This window comes from Aquarana catesbeiana, linkage group LG02 (assembly GCF_042186555.1).
Source record: "Aquarana catesbeiana isolate 2022-GZ linkage group LG02, ASM4218655v1, whole genome shotgun sequence".
Taxonomy (NCBI): Eukaryota; Metazoa; Chordata; class Amphibia; order Anura; family Ranidae; genus Aquarana; species Aquarana catesbeiana.
The window spans coordinates 363,281,399-363,296,961 of record NC_133325.1 but is presented as its reverse complement, the minus strand read 5'-3'; the positions used below and the strand labels follow the sequence as shown (position 1 = coordinate 363,296,961).

Below are 15,563 nucleotides of genomic sequence, written 5' to 3'. Positions count from 1 at the left end.
CCTGCAGGGGAAGGGGACACAGGCATGTGCTCGTGTGGGAAGGAGACTCAGGCATGTACTGCTCCTGTGGGGGAGGGGGGACACAGGCATGTGCTCATTTGGGAAGGGGATGCAGGTGTGTACTGCTGTGGGGAAGGGGATGCCGGGATGTGTTCATGTGGGCAGAAGACTTGGGCTCATACTGCTCTGGGGGGGAGGGGGTGCAGGCATGTACTCTCGGGGGGGGAGGAAGGGGGTGCAGGAGTGTACTGCTCCTGTGGGGGAGGGGGACACAGGCATGTACTGCTCCGGGGGGAGGAAGGGGGTGCAGGAGTGTACTGCTCCTGTGGGGGAAGGGGACACAGGCATGTGCTCGTGTGGGAAGGAGACTTGGGCGTGTACTGCTCCTGTGGGGGAAGGGGACACAGGCATGTGCTCGTGTGGGAAGGAGACTTGGGTGTGTACTGCTCCTGTAGGGGAAGGGGACACAGGCATGTGCTCGTGTGGGAAGGAGACTTGGGCGTGTACTGCTCCTGCAGGGGAAGGGGACACAGGCATGTGCTCGTGTGAGAAGGAGACTTGGGCGTGTACTGCTCCTGCGGGGGAAGGGTACACAGGCATGTGCTCGTGTGGAGGGACACGGGCGTGTACTGCTCCTGTGGGGGAGGGGGACACAAGCATGTACCCGTGTGGCGGAGGGGGAATGGGACAAAGGTATATGCTCGTGTGGGAAGTTGACATAGGTGTGTACTGCTCATGAGGGGGACGGGGATGCAGGCGTGTACTCATGTGGCGAAGGGTGACTCAGGCATGTACTCATGTGGCGGAGGGGGAAGGGGACACAGGCATGTGCTCGTGTGGAAAGTTGACACAGGTGTGTACTGCTCCGGGGGGGAGGGGGTGGAAGGGTGCAGGTGTGTACTGCTCCTGTGGGGGAGGGAGACACAGGCGTGTATTGTTCCTGTGGGGGGGGGGGGGGAACTGAGGCATGTGCTAGTTCCAACTGTGCTATGGGGAATGGAATGCAGATGTATGCTCGTGTGTGTGTAATGGGAAACGGGGTGTGCGTGTATGAGGACATAAGCATGTGCTGCCCATGTAGAAGGTACAAGTGTGTGGAAGTTACAATTTTGTTATCTTTGGGGTAGGGGATGCACACATGTGCTGCCTAGTGACTGACTGAATTTCTCCCTTGTAGGATCTGTAGTGCCTCAGGTGACACAAGGTAAGTGATTCTCCTAGGATTAAATGCTTATGTCTTATGTTTTTATTATAGGCTATTAGAAGCATGCAAACCAAATACACTTCAGCTTGAAACCCTATGCATTACTAGTGTGAATGGTGCTACACTTGTTGGCAGGTGCTGAACATAAGTGGGGGTTAAGGAGGATGAGCAGTAACAATCTAAGGGAGGTAATATAAAAGAATTCCATCTGTTCCTGGCAAGTAGTAACAGATATGCATTAGTTGTGTGGAAGCTGCTTTTTTTTTTTTTTTTTTCTTTTTTTTTTTTTTTTTTGTGTGCATCCTAAAGCTGCTCCACATGGCACATATAATAAACTTATTTTCCCAAATCGTCATCAAACTACGAGAGATGATTGGTTCTGCTTTCAACCGGAAACACAAACCAGACAGATTAAAAAGCCCCCCCCAATCCTCAGTTATTTTGTATTTCTGACCATCCAGGAGAACAATTTGTCATGTTTGTTTCCCCTGGCTCTGATAGTGGTTGTAGTCCATAAACTTCAGTAGATTGTATACCTGTGTAGACTGGGATGCCATCACTCTCCTAACGCCTTGTAGTGTGGGGTTTTTTTTGTTTGTTTTTTATGCAGTTTTGGTATATGTAGAGTTGTGTATTGTATTCCAGTGTCCTAAAAGCCTTTTAGACTTGTTTGAGGTCTATCCCGATGGCACTTTGCTGTAAGTTCATATCGTTGGAAACGCCTCATAGATTAAACTTGCAGTTAGCTTTGCTTGCTGAAACCTTATGTTTAGTAGGATATGACTGCATGACAATTTTATCAAATTCTGTTTGGTGCTCTTGTGCCTCCTGTCACACCTGTCCTGATCAGATTTTATTCCTCCAGACCGAAGTTGACCCTAACATGCATTGGAGTCGGCATCTGCTTACAGCAGGAAAATCTATCCGGGTAACTTAAAACATTCATTCTCTATAGTTATGCCATTTTTGGTTGCAGTCACAGTACTTGGCACATGCAGTGTTCTTGGAAGTAGTAGTCCTACTGCTTCAAGAATAGTATCTTTTGATGGTTTTTTAAATGGGTGACTGATATGTAGACACTGTGGCAGGGGTCTCTAAACTATGGCCCTCCCTGGGACGTGTAGTTCCACAACTGCTGGAGTGCTGTAGTTTGAAGATCCCTGTACTATGGGATCACTAAAACCTGGAGAGTGCAAATTCTAGGAAGCAGATAGGAGGTTACACTTTAAGCCTTTAGATGGCAAGTGATTTCCAATATGAGCCTTGTAAAATATCACAAATATTTCTATGGTCAACTTGCTTGACTGCAGAATTGACTAAACTTACACCTGATTAGAGCTTGGAAATGCATGATTTGTTTTCACTTTATCTGGGTGGTTTTTTTTTTTTTTTTTTTTTTGTTTTTGCACTAATACAGCTTATTCGAACATAAACTGTTTGCTGCCAAGCAGATGACAGCAGATTAAAAACTTGCCTTGCCTTTGAGTGACTAATATAGCCCGCACTGAATGGTATCTGCACTCAATGGCTTTATCCTATTGTGGTGTTCAATAATCAGTGCAAGATTAAATCAGTAAGTGGCATCGTTGGTTTCAAGCCTTTTTGTGTTTTGAAGACCTGGTTTTATGCTGATACAAAGTTTGTATATCTAGTTGCATTTTTTTACAGAGCTAATGTAGTGTCTCACCTTACAGATGGAACACTGTCGAGCTATTGGATAATCTGCCGCTACCCCGTGAGACAAAATGTTTGTAAGTACAAATTGAGTGCAGCCCTTGGCTTCTGTCTGTTGGTCCTTTGTAAATTGGCTGCAAAAAAGCTCTCATCTGGTAGGGGAACCACAAGTCACAGTATGCATTTCAGTTAGGGCGAGGAACTTTTTGAACTAGATTCTACCGAATGCCAGGTTCCAGCACACTACATTGAAACCCATTGGAATACAAATGGAGTAAAACTTAATTTAAATGCACTCTGACATTGATCAGGATACAACTGCATTGTGAGAAAGTGGATTTCTGTATCTTGATGGTTAATGTGCATACATTTTGATTATCTTGGCCCCTAAGCATTGAAGGATTTTTTGATTGGGGTACGTTCACATTGGAGGTGGGTTTGAAATTGTGCGGGTTCAACTGAACTCGCACGATTTCATTGCGAGTTTGGGGGCAATGTGAAAGACATCTGTGTTGGTTCATGCAGATGTCTATTGAAATCGACCCGAAGTCGCCAAGTAATGCAGGTACTACTTCTGGAAATCGGTGTGGCGTCGCAAAGTTGGTGTCACACAGAGGGGGGGGGGGGGGGGTCCACCTGTCTGAGCGCAGTGACACACCAGGGGAGATCGCTGTACTAACATTGTATGATTAGTACAGTGGCGGCTCCTGAGGGTTTTTTTTTTTTTCTCTCTCCTGGGTTGAACAAATAATTGTGTACCAAGCTTGATGCCGGGTGGGAAATTGCATCACACAGCACCATGTGGCTCAAAGTTCTTGCCTCCTAGTCCTTTTAGATTAATTATTGCTTTGGATCATTTTAACTGCTAAGTTAAAGGTAAACTGATCACATTTTTGACAATGCATAATTGCAATATTTTCTTTATAGTATAGAAGAATATTAAGATAGAAAGATCTGGCTGCTCATCATTAAAGGAAAAACAATCTTTATAGACCCCTTTCACACCAAAGCATTTTAGCGCTAAAAATAATGCTATTAAAATGCTCCCTATGCATCTCAATGGACCCTTTCACACTGAGGCGTTGCGCTGGCGGGGCATTGAAAGTCCTGCAAGCAGCAGCTTTTGGGCGTTGAAAAAAGCGCCCCTCTCCATTGAAATGAATTCAAAACGCTGTAAAAATGCCTGAATGGCGCCTATAATCCGTCCTGAGCTGTAGAAAAGTCACATGATCCCACAAATAAGTAAACATGCAAGCAGAAAAGAAAGCATCTACAACAGGACTGAACTTGTGGGAAGGTCAGAATGATTAAACAGACCATCAAAGTGCCAAAAAAATTAATCCCAGAAAAATTAAGATTTTGAAGTAAAACAAGATACTGCTTGTTACTTTACAAGATGCTGCTTGTTTTACATGATCTCACAAAGGATAAACATGCAAGCAGAAAGATGGCTTCAATAATGCTTTTAAAATGCCTGCAGCGTTGCGTTAATTTTACTGCTAGCGCCCCTAAAACGCAGTAATAACGGTAAGGTGTTTTAGGGCGTTTTTGAAGCGCCTTGGTGTGAAAGGGGTCTTGGTAAAGCTCCTGCTTAGTTGGCAGTCTATATCTCGATGAAATTGTCTAGTCAGAACTCATTTAATCCACAGGTCATCTGCGTCACAGAAGGTGGTGACTAAGCCACTGTTGCTGTAGAAACAAAGCCATGTACAGCATGGCACTTCACAGCCCTAGTTGAGTTTAATGCTGCCATTTGTTCAAAAAGGGTGTAGGTGACAGGACTTTATATAATCATTTTTAAAGATCAGAATGTTAATGTGGCCTTTTTATCTAGATGACCCAATTGTCAGCAGCTAGTCGATTTTAAAAGTATCCTCCATGTCACGGTACTATTACATTTTTAAGTGTATTTTGTTTAAGATTTGTTTTAAAATGGGAAGAGCTCTAATACATTTGATCAAATATGCTGTAACACAAAGTTGGAGAAAGTGTTCTTTTGGTGGGTTAAATGTATGCTGTGTAACAATTTCCAGAAAACAAATTCAGACCTACACTTAAAAATCTAGTTTGTTCCTCTGAGTTAGGAACCTGCAATGATTAATGCCTGGATGGCAACTATTTTCTGTTTTTGTTTTTCATTTGGTTTTTCTCCACTACCAACAAGGTAGTGCAAGGGCCTGTCTGATTTGGATACACATTGATTTGCTAGATTAGGCAGGTCATCGTATTGCATACATTTATTGTACGACCAGACTAATGTGTAAGCACATGTCTTTGCCATTGGACAGGCAGACTGTGCTTGCAACGCTGACCACACTGGGATGGATGATGTGCTTCTAAGCCTAGTGTGATCAGTTTGAAATGTTGATCCAGCCAGTCCTCCTGCTTTCCTAAGGCTCGGTTCACACTGGGGCGACTTGGGATCCGACTTGTACGCCCTCAAGTTGCCCCAGAAAGAGATTCACATTTAAGTGAATGGGAGCGTCTTAATAGACACTACTGAGGTCGCTCCGACTTCAGAGCGTACTCCCTGTACTACTTTGATCCGACTTTGATCCGACTTCAGCCTATTGACTATCATTGAAGTCGGATCGCCGTCTCGCATGATCCGACTTCGGCATGCGACTTGTGCTCAGATGATCTTGAGGGGGAACTCCGCGCCAAATTTTAAATAAAAATCCCGCATGGGTTCCCCCTCCAGGGGCATACCAGGCCCTTGGGTCTGGTATGGACCTTGAGGGAAACCCCCTACGCCGAAAAAACTGCGTGGGGGGTCCCCCCCAATCCATACCAGACCCTTACCCGAGCACGCAGGCTGGACAGGAATGGGGGTGGGGACGAGCGAGCGCCCCCCCCCCTCCTGAACCGTACCAGGCCGCATGCCCTCAACATGGGGGGGTTGGTGCCTTGGGGGGCACGCTGCGGCCCCCCCCCACCCCAAAGCACCTTGTCCCCATGTTGATGAGGACAAGGGCCTCTTCCCGACAACCCTGGCCGTTGGTTGTCGGGGTCTGCGGGCGGAGGGCTTATCGGAATCCGGGAGCCCCCTTTAATAAGGGGGCCCCCAGATCCCGGCCCCCCACCCTATGTGAATGAGTATGGGGTACATCGTACCCCTACCCATTCACCTAGGGGAAAAAGTGTCAAAACACTACATAGATTTTTAAAGTATTTTATTAGACAGCTCCGGGGGTCTTCTTCCGTCTTCGGGGGTCTTCTCCGCGCTCTCCGGGTCTTCTGCCGGGCTCCTCCGCTCTCTTCTGCCGCTCTTTTGCTAAAGCGGAGGAGCCCGGTCTTCCGTCTTCTGCCCTCTTTTCTCCTGATGTTGACACGACGCTCTCTGGGGCTGGAATGCACTCTGAGCGCTCCGCTCTGACTTATATAGGTGGTGACCACGCCCCCTTATGCCGTCACAGTCCCTGGGCATGCTGGGACTGTGACGTTTTAGGGGCATGGTCATCGCCCAATGACCACGCCTCCTTATGCAGTCATAGTCCCAGCATGCCCAGGGACTGTGACGGCATAAGGGGGCGGGGTCACCGCCTATATAAGTCAGAGCAGAGCGCACAGAGCATTCTAGCCGGAGAGAGCGTCGTGTCAACATCAGAAGAAAAGAGGGCAGAAGACGGAAGACCGGGCTCCTCCGCTTTAGCAAAAGAGCGGCAGAAGAGAGCGGAGGAGCCCGGCAGAAGAACCGGAGAGACCCCCGAAGTCGGAAGAAGACCCCGGAGCTGTCTAATAAAATACTTTAAAAATCTATGTAGTGTTTTTTTTAAATCGACACTTTTCCCTAGGTGAATGGGTAGGGGTACGATGTACCCCATACTCATTCTCATAGGGTGGGGGGCCGGGATCTGGGGGCCCCCTTATTAAAGGGGGCTCCCGGATTCTGATAAGCCCCCACCCGCAGACCCCGACAACCAACGGCCAGGGTTGTCGGGAAGAGGCCCTTGTCCTCATCAACATGGGGACAAGGTGCTTTGGGGTGGGGGGGCCGCAGCGCGCCCCCCTCCCCCAAGGCACCAACCCCCCCATGTTGAGGGCATGCGGCCTGGTACGGCTCAGGAGGGGGGGGGGCGCTCGCTCGTCCCCACCCCCATTCCTGTCCGGCCGGGCTGCGTGCTCGGATAAGGGTCTGGTATGGATTGGGAGGGACCCCCCACGCCGTCCTTTCGGCGTAGGGGGGTTCCCCTCAAGATCCATACCGGACCCAAGGGCCTGGTATGCCCCTGGGGGGGGAACCCATGCCGGATTTTTATTTAAAATTTGGCGCGGAGTTCCCCCTAAAGATTCATACCAAACACAGTGGCGGGGATCCAAGTCGGATCCCCGTTCATTGAAAGTCGGATCCACAAGTCGGGTTGAAGTCGCGTTGCAAAGTCGCGTTGAAGTCGTGTTGCCCCTGTGTGAATCGAGCCTAAGTATTTCACACCATGGAAGCAACACAAAACAGGATACTGTTAACACAACAGCACAGCAGACACATCAGGAATATGAAATGTTGGGGTAACATGTGTATTGGGTTTGTATCTGTGTGTATATATGCTTACATGGCTGTGCCTTCAATATGTGAATTGTGAACAACTGAAATCTGCTTCTCCCCTTAGTCTGAATTTGATCGATCATTCAATATTGTACTTTTCTAGAGTAATTTTGCCTTGTTAACTGTATAGAGCACAGTGCTCCGTTATGTGTCTCTTCCATACAACAAGGCCACATCAATGCACAGGTTTTGCTTCCATCATGTAGAACATATTGCATTGGTGACAATGAGACCTGCTATATTCCTAATGCTTTTATAAGATAATTTTGCTGTTCCAGAATGTTGTCAAATATGTGTTTGTTCTCTCTCCAGGTGTGCCCTTTTAGGTCAATCTCATCCATATGGATCCTTGACCTTGGTGCAGGTTAGTAACCCTGTTTAGGACACTTTAGCACTTGCTATGCGTGTCTGTCCTATCTATAGATACAGACTGATGCAAGTGCTTAAAATGAAACCTTCTTTTGCAACCCACAACTTGGTTGATTTGTATGAGTTGTGTTACTTACAGGAAGGGACATCTGCATGTTGGCAGTGCAGTACTTGGTGGATTACTGATTGCTCTTGTTTCTTGCAGGATCAGGATTTGTAACTTCTTGTGACGTGGGGTGAGTGCAATTTTCTGAAACTATTTTTTATAAGATTAGCACACTGATCATATGGCTGTCCTGATGATTTCCAATGTTCAACTGCTCTGAATATATGTGAGAGACCATAGCTTTTCTGAACAGCTTACATGGTGGTAAACTTATATCTCAATATAAACGTAAGTTTAACTCTACTTTATTTGCTTCCAGGAAAGTATCCAAAGTACTAAACAGATCACTGCAAAGGTAATGGGTTTTATGTTTTAGAGTTAGAGTGGGTGTGGTTCTTTTGTTATATGGTTTTTTTTTTTTTTTTTGCTTAAACTAACAAATCATTTCTGGTGTTATACTGGCCATTTTCATGACCTGTTTGGGTGTAAGATTGTCCTCGTGCCTTATTGGATTCAACACCTACTGCAAGTGGGTGTTTTTCCTTTAATGTAACTTTTCCTGATAAAATTGGCTTGTTATGGCAGTCGTTACATTTTTTTAAAGGGATGGTTTTTAATTGGTTCTGCTTTCATCTACAACCACTCTAGCTGTCCTAAACTGGCAAAAATGCAAATACCCTAATGTGTTCTATTAAGGCATACCATTAAAGTGATTGTAAAGTCTTGTGTTTTTAGAGGAAGAAAAAAAAAAAACTATTTATACTTACCTGCTCTACAGGGAAGCCCGGGTCGCTCTTTGGCTCTCCTGCCCAATCCCTCCTGTTGAGTGCATCCACAGCAAGCGGCTTGCTATGGGGCACCTATGTCGATTCAGACACTGAGCCCCTGTTTGGTCCTGCCCCCTCTTCTGATTGGCTCCCGCTGCTGTCAAAGTCAGTTAGCCAATGGTTCCACTGCTGTCTCAGCTAATCCAGAGTCCCGGATGGCTAAGGCACTCATGGACATCGCTGGAGAGGTGGGCAGCTGCTGCACACAGGTTTTTTTTTTATCTTCATGCATGAAGATAAAAAAAAAAAAACGGACTAACAACCCCTTTAAGTGCATTCAGATCTCTCTACCTTAAGCTCTGACCTTTTTCTCAAAATGTATAAGGACTGACCTCAGATGTTAAGGATCACTTGTAGTACTCCTTTAGTGGGATACTTGCACTTATCCATTTATGAAAGAGATGCAGGTAGTTTTTTTTATTATATATTCAGAGATTAAAAGCCTTTCTTTGGAGATGGTGGAGGGGGTGGTGTAAACTGACTAAGGTCTCATTAGATCATTCCACTTCCTGTCCCGTAGACAGTGTTATCTTCCCAATGTGAGGAGATTCCTCTTGGGTTGTCATTAAAACAAGTGTCCTTGTTGGAGGATTTCACCTCTTCCTGTTCTGTTGACAACACAAAATGCTCAATTTACCCTCGCTTTCATTCCCAGTGAAATTGGTCATTGGTTAGGAGGTTTGGACATGGATGGCAATTAAAACATGACAGTGGTTCTAACCCCTTGTGACCCAATCTAAACCAAACCTTTTACTTTTTGGCTATAATTTTATAAATTGTCCTATTACACAATGAGTCTCAACAGACTGACTTATATTTGTTTGATTAAATTGCAGGTATCATTGAAACTAGATCCTGAGCTTGCCACAATTTGTGGGGAGCCCCCAAACAGTCTCTTGTTATACGTTCTTTTTGAGGTCTATCCCGATGGTACTTTGATGTAAGTTCATATCGTTGGAAACGCCTCATAGATTAAATTTGTAGTTGCTTTGCCTCCTAAAACCTTGTTTTTAGTGGGTTAGAACTACATAACAAAGGACAATGAAATGCTGGAATTTGTGTGCTTGTGCTGCCTGTAACTTAACAGATATATTTTATTTTTAGGCAGAAGTTGGTCCAAACATGTCTTGGAACTGGCATCTTCTTGCAACACTAAACAGCAGGTAAATTAGAAGTTTGGTTCTCACTGCTAAAATGAGCAACTGTCTGGTGTTTCTGGACACGCCTGTTCAAGCGTGTTCAAAGCCATTGAAATATTGCCTTTATAGCCTTGTGTGGGGTTTTATTTTATATATATATATATATATATATATATATATATATATATATATATAATTTTTTAGCTTGGTGGTCGATCACCTGCATTTCAGTTCAAATGATGATTTTTCTTTGTTCAACTGCTGTGTGACCTGAGGAGTGAACTTAACTTGTGTATATCTGACTAGAACTGAAAATACTAAATCTCTGCACCGACTGTTGTGGTCAGTTGGCCTAATGGTGATAAAAGCATCTTCGAAAAGCCATTTTGGCATTCACCTGATACTTGGGGGTGGAAATTGATAACCAATTTGCATAAAGATTGAAAAAGGTAATTTCCTGGCAATATGATTTTGTCTTGACTGACTTTTGATCTTTGTCTTAGATTTCTTTAAATCGGGATTAGTCTTCGTCTTCTAAGAGGTACGTGGCGAATGTGATTGCTAGCGCACTGTATGGTATCTGCACACAATAGCTGTTTCCTATTGTGGTGTTCAATAACCAGTGCAATAACAAATCAGTAAGTGGCATCGTTGGTTTTCAAGCCTTATGTGTTTGAAGACCTGGTTTTTATGCTGATACAAGTGGTGTCCACCCACACATAAAGAATGTGTAGCTGTGCTAGAAAAACTTCTTGATGTAACGTTACAGTGACCTTTTTGTTTTTTTTTAGAGGGCTTATGCTGTCTTTTCTCTTACAGGTAAACGCTTCAAGTTCTTTATCAGGTAACAACCACATGTTAAATGAGGTGGCCCGTAGACCAGTTTTGGTCAGTGTGTGCATCCAGTCTATCTAAATGAAGACTGTTTTACCTCTCTGGCAAGAAAGGGGGTTGGACACCCCCACTTTACTCCCTGTGGTCTTAAAGTATAACAACTTTTTTTTTTTTTTGTGCTCCCATTAGGGGGATTCACCCTCCCCATTTGTCACCTCTCTGCCGTTCTAATTGAATGTAAAAAAATATTTTGTGTTCTCAACACAATGGAGGAGTGGCAACACCAGTTCTGGTGACAGAGAGAAGAGAAACCTCCACAATAGGACACATGACAAGGGTTGTAAGCCACTCCCCACCATCACTCACTGAAAAACCGATATAAGGTGGCAGTCACTGGCCCAGTCTTGCCCAGTAGATGTGAGATTAAGGGTGGGTTTTTGTTCTACCCAATTATAGGCTATATTTTTAATTTGCTTCAAAACAGAACTCCTGGCAGATATAAAGATAATTAAAAAAAAAAAAAAAATTCATTTACCTTGCCCTAACACATGTGCTATTGTCTTTCTGTACAAAGCCCCCTTATTGCAATAGGTAAAAACCCTGTTAAGTAGGTCTATTTGGGATAGTAAAATGACTAACTTCAGTGTTGGGAGTTCTTTCCAATCAGGTTGGTGACCGAATTGCATTGCAGTACACAAGTGCAATCACCAGCCTCTCTGTGCTCTCTGGCAGTTGTGCCTTGACCACAAGACCGAGCACTACTACAGATCTTTTTGGTTGCTAAACAGTTTTCATGTGTGTTTAACATCTCCGGAGTTCAGCTTTAGGCTCAATTCACACTTGTGTGACTTGTCATGCAACTTTTGGACATCAAAGTTGCATGAAAAGCCATTCCCCATATTTTCCAATGATAACCATTTATATATGTGCAACTTAAAGTTGCAGCAACTTCAAATTAGTCCATGCACTACTTTGGTCTGATTTTTATGTGACTTGAGGGCTTTAGACTTCAAGGTTAACCCTCAGTTGCATGAATGTTGCACCCATCCAGTCAGCGCAAATTTGGAGTCATACAAGTGTGAAATGGAGACTTGAACTATTTTAACCACTTATAATAAATTTATAACACTCAGATGAACTGGCTTTTTTTTTTTTTTTTTTTGGCTTTGTTATGAACATGGTCATTACCAAGGCTGCTAGCACTTCTGTTTCTAGTTCGCTGTGGACATGACCAAAGAGTAAAACTTCAGAAGGTCTTCATGGATGTGGTGTGTGTGTATAGACAGCATCAGACCTTCTGCAGGACAAATACTATAAAGCTGTGTTTTTTTGTTTTTTTTCTTGTTAGTTTATTGTAACTTTTTTTTTTTTTTTTCCTCCCTTCTAGAATGAATGGACATTTCAAAAAGGTATGCATTTATTAAGCTGAGTTCATATGGTATTACGGTCACTTCAAAGAGAGCTTTTTTGGCTTCAAACCATCTGTTCTTACGCTGTGACCAAAAGTGAAATCCTCTACAGGATACTATGGGCACACTGTGTGTACTGTGGTCTATTGCAGAGGGGATAACTTGTACCAAGAAATACAGAGCTTGCCTTTTGACCTGCTGCTGAAAATGACATTTTTGTCTGGCTGTCTATGGCTTTAGTACTTTAAGACACTGACCCAGAACAAGCATATGTGGCAGGTTGAACAAAATGCTGCTTACAAATAAATGTTCAGTCAGTGACTTGAGAGGTACTGTATACGCTGGACAGGTATGATGGGACACTAGCGTTTTTAGGTTTGCTTAAAGAGGAACAGCAGTTGGCTCACTTTAATACAAAAAAAACTTTGCCATTCTGAAACTTTCCTCTAACCACTTGTACTGTTCTTTATATATACTGTGATTCTGTACTTGCCAAATATGCTGCAGAAATCTCCCACCCCTGAGTCTAGCTAAAAACATTTTAACTGTGAGCAGCTACAGTTGCTGCCTGTTCACTTCCCGGATTTGCAGACACACCTCTGCAGCCCTCATTGGCCCTCTTATGACGCTTTTCTCCCTCCCTTCCTGGCAAACTCTCACGAGAGCTGTGCATGTCGTAAGCCTATGCGTTTTTTTTTTTTTTTTCTAGCCAAGAAACAGGATGTGGGTTGTATAAGGTCTTTGGCAGAAAAGTTTTACTATCCAAAGTTAAAACAAGGGCTGGAAATTTAATATATAAAAAAAAAATAACTGAAGTTCCACTTTAAGTCAGCAGCTGTGTCTCTATGCTCAGGTTTACATTTGCCTTCCTAGATAACTAATGTTGATGCCTAGTGTAGAGTATCACTGATGCTGGCCATACATGGTTAGAAAATAGTCAGGGGGGAAAAAAAAAAATGTATAACCCATACATCTTATGCTATCATTGTAGCAAGAGATGACACCTAATTCTTAACAGGATAAACTTTTTTTTTTCATTGCTTAATCCTATGCTCTGGGGTTACATTTTAGCATGTTCTGTAGATTTGTTTGAGCTGTTTTTGATTGATTCTACTAGTTTTTGAAAATCATTGACTTCGATGCAGAAAGCCAACTTGGTTTGAGGGTTTTTTTTTCTTTCTTTCTGTGTATGACCAGCTTTACACCACATCTCTAGGAAATACCATTATAACTGAGTTCTTTTTTTCTTTTTCTTAGGTTGAAACTGGTTCATCTGAAGTGTCAAGATAAAATAAACATTTTAAACAAGTTTTTAGCTCTAATATGGTGTTTGGTTTTTTTTTTTTTTTTCTTTTATTAAATAAGCTTTCATAATCTATGCCTTTCTACTTCTGCATTGGTTGGTCTACAATTACAATAGCTTGTATTGTTTTTGTTTAAATGTTCAATGGAAGAGAAATGTGCAGCATATACAGAGAAGATGCAAATTTCAGAGCATCTTCTAAAAAAGTTGCTGCTACAGGCTTAAAGCCACTGACAAACAAGAGCTCCTGTAAATGCATTGACAGTGCCTGGCTGCCCCATTTCTACCCATATTACAAAATGTTTTGTACCTGTAAATCTCATCCTTGACATGCATGGATCTATTTTTTTTTTTTTTGAGCACAAGAGGGGTGTTATGGAAGATGTGCAATTGTGAGTACTGTTTACAGGTATATAGCATCTGTTGCGATTAGTAATATGGACAGAAATATACCATAATTGGGGCTCCTTCCTGCTGTAAACAGAAGTCCAGGTTCTGGTGTGTGGCCATGTCTTTATTTACAGTAGTATGTATGAGTACTAAGCTCTAGCATATTGTAGGTGTGTGTTGTGGTCTTAATGTGAAGTGCCATGGCCACATGTACTGCTGAATTTGTGAAGAAAGGAAATGGTCCTTCACAAACATCTCTAACTGACTAGTATAGAATGAGCTATCAATCTTGGCTATAGCAAGTGTTCATACTGCACCGGCAAAAACATTCCCACTGCCACTTGCTCAGGCAAAATTCGAGTGGTCCTGTTTGCTGTAGTAATACTACTTTAGGCCACCTCCCATCCTCAGTGGGTGTCAGTCAGTAGACAAGTCTGAGACTATACAGAGAGCAAACTGTTGTCATGCTGCACTTTAGTCACCGTGTAATGATTCAGGGGATGGGGCTGATCGCAATTTCGTTGACGCTTTCTATAGCATAAAGAATTACCATGCAATGTAAAAAGGTCTTGCTCATGTGTCTCGCCTCACCACTTCTGGGTGAGCTAAGCAATAATAAAAAAAAAAGTGGGGGAGGCCTTGAGGTGATATTTCACAGCATTGGTAAATAGATGATACTGCTCTGCAACTATCTTAACACTATATAAGACAAAGGCCTAAGTTAATTTATTTTTGGCAGCCAGCAATTGCCTCTGGAAAGCATGTGGGTACTTGTCCTGCATGCCGTGACAACAGTGAGCGCTATTCACAACTTGTGAACTTCCTGCCATATACAGCAGATGGGTGGCCTGTGCTGGTAAGTCACTTCTGGGTTTAGGGAGCACACATGTGCATGATCCCTGCTGTGATTGTCAGTGGAGCCCAGCCAATGATTCATGGGTGGGACCTGCTGATCGGCCGTGACCAATCAACATAGGGCTCTGTACAGAGAACTATTTTCTTCCAAAAAAAGTGCGCTTGTAAGTCTGCTGAGTAAATACGCTGTGGAAAAAGAGTATTGCAATGACTGCCATTTTATTCTCTAGGGTGTAAGAAAAAAAATAATATATAATGTTGGGGGGGGGTTCTAAGTAATTTTCTAGCAAAAAAAAAAAAAAAAAAAAAAAACTGTTTTAAATGCCAAAATCTGAAAATGAGGCTGGTCATTAAGTGGTTACGTAAGTAGCGTGGTGAGTTTTTTTTTTAAAGTTGTATTTTTTTTCCCACAATTCTTTGCAAAAGGAAGATTGTTTTTTTTTTTTTTTTTTACTACAAAATTGTCATATTAGGTTATTTCTCACACACAGCATATAACACATTACACCCCAAAATACATTCTGATACTCTTCTCGAGTCTGACGATACCATAAGTGTGAGACTTTTACAAAGCCTGGCCCCATACAAAAGGTCCAACATTGAAGTAGCACCTTCAGGCATTTTACAGAGTATAAATGACACATCTCATTGCTCAACCACCTATTACACTTTTAATGGCCCTGGAGCACCAGGACAATGAAAATGACCTAATTTTGGAAAGCAAACACCCCAACGTATAATCTATGGAGGCATAATAAGACTTTTGAAAGGTTAAATCCCCCCCCCCCCCCCAGAAGTTTTTGTGAATGTGGGGGGGAGCTGCCCCCCCCCCCACACACACAATTGTCAATTCATAAGAGATTTCCAACACGTACCATGTATATAGCAAACATTACACCCCAAAATACAT

The 15,563-nt window shown here is 43.2% G+C and overlaps 6 non-coding genes across 6 annotated transcripts; all 6 read left to right on the top strand.

Moving 5' to 3' along the window:
• Positions 1 to 1,873: 1,873 nt before the first annotated feature.
• On the top strand, positions 1,874 to 2,000 carry LOC141130745 (small nucleolar RNA SNORA18). Its single transcript, XR_012242507.1, has one exon. It is a non-coding gene; the product is annotated as a small nucleolar RNA SNORA18 (small nucleolar RNA).
• Positions 2,001 to 2,704: 704 nt separating this feature from the next.
• Positions 2,705 to 2,843, top strand: LOC141130737 (small nucleolar RNA SNORA8). The gene has a single exon (XR_012242500.1). It is a non-coding gene; the product is annotated as a small nucleolar RNA SNORA8 (small nucleolar RNA).
• A 4,689-nt stretch (positions 2,844 to 7,532) lies between these two features.
• On the top strand, positions 7,533 to 7,665 carry LOC141130741 (small nucleolar RNA SNORA1). The gene has a single exon (XR_012242503.1). It is a non-coding gene; the product is annotated as a small nucleolar RNA SNORA1 (small nucleolar RNA).
• Positions 7,666 to 7,811: 146 nt separating this feature from the next.
• LOC141130755 (small nucleolar RNA SNORA40) lies at positions 7,812 to 7,940 on the top strand. The gene has a single exon (XR_012242516.1). It is a non-coding gene; the product is annotated as a small nucleolar RNA SNORA40 (small nucleolar RNA).
• Positions 7,941 to 9,634: 1,694 nt separating this feature from the next.
• On the top strand, positions 9,635 to 9,760 carry LOC141130744 (small nucleolar RNA SNORA18). Its single transcript, XR_012242506.1, has one exon. It is a non-coding gene; the product is annotated as a small nucleolar RNA SNORA18 (small nucleolar RNA).
• Positions 9,761 to 10,427: 667 nt separating this feature from the next.
• Positions 10,428 to 10,566, top strand: LOC141130736 (small nucleolar RNA SNORA8). Its single transcript, XR_012242499.1, has one exon. It is a non-coding gene; the product is annotated as a small nucleolar RNA SNORA8 (small nucleolar RNA).
• Positions 10,567 to 15,563: the final 4,997 nt, after the last annotated feature.